This window comes from Fistularia commersonii, unplaced genomic scaffold (genome assembly GCF_037954325.1).
Source record: "Fistularia commersonii isolate RoL2024-O1a breed Wild unplaced genomic scaffold, RoL_Fcom_v1.0 HiC_scaffold_51, whole genome shotgun sequence".
In the NCBI taxonomy this organism is placed as follows: Eukaryota; Metazoa; Chordata; class Actinopteri; order Syngnathiformes; family Fistulariidae; genus Fistularia; species Fistularia commersonii.
The window spans coordinates 432,257-432,500 of NW_028234009.1; positions in this window are offsets into that span (position 1 = coordinate 432,257).

The following is a 244-nucleotide window of genomic DNA, read 5'->3' on the forward strand; positions in this document are numbered from 1 at the left end:
TTCTGAGGTTTCTCAATGCACTCCTAATGGGAGAGAAGGTAAAGCCCATAAAGCCCACGGGCTTTTCCTTTGTCCGCGCTGCAAGGGACTTTACTCGTTTTTTCGAGGGGACATCCCGCGGGATAGTGTTGGAGTGGCCGTCTAGGAGGAGGGTTTTATTTTCTCCCCTGACGCGTGGTGGTTGATTGTCTCCGAGTCGAGTCGGCACACGTGACCCGCCGTAGGAGGGCCCCCGCCGGCCGGC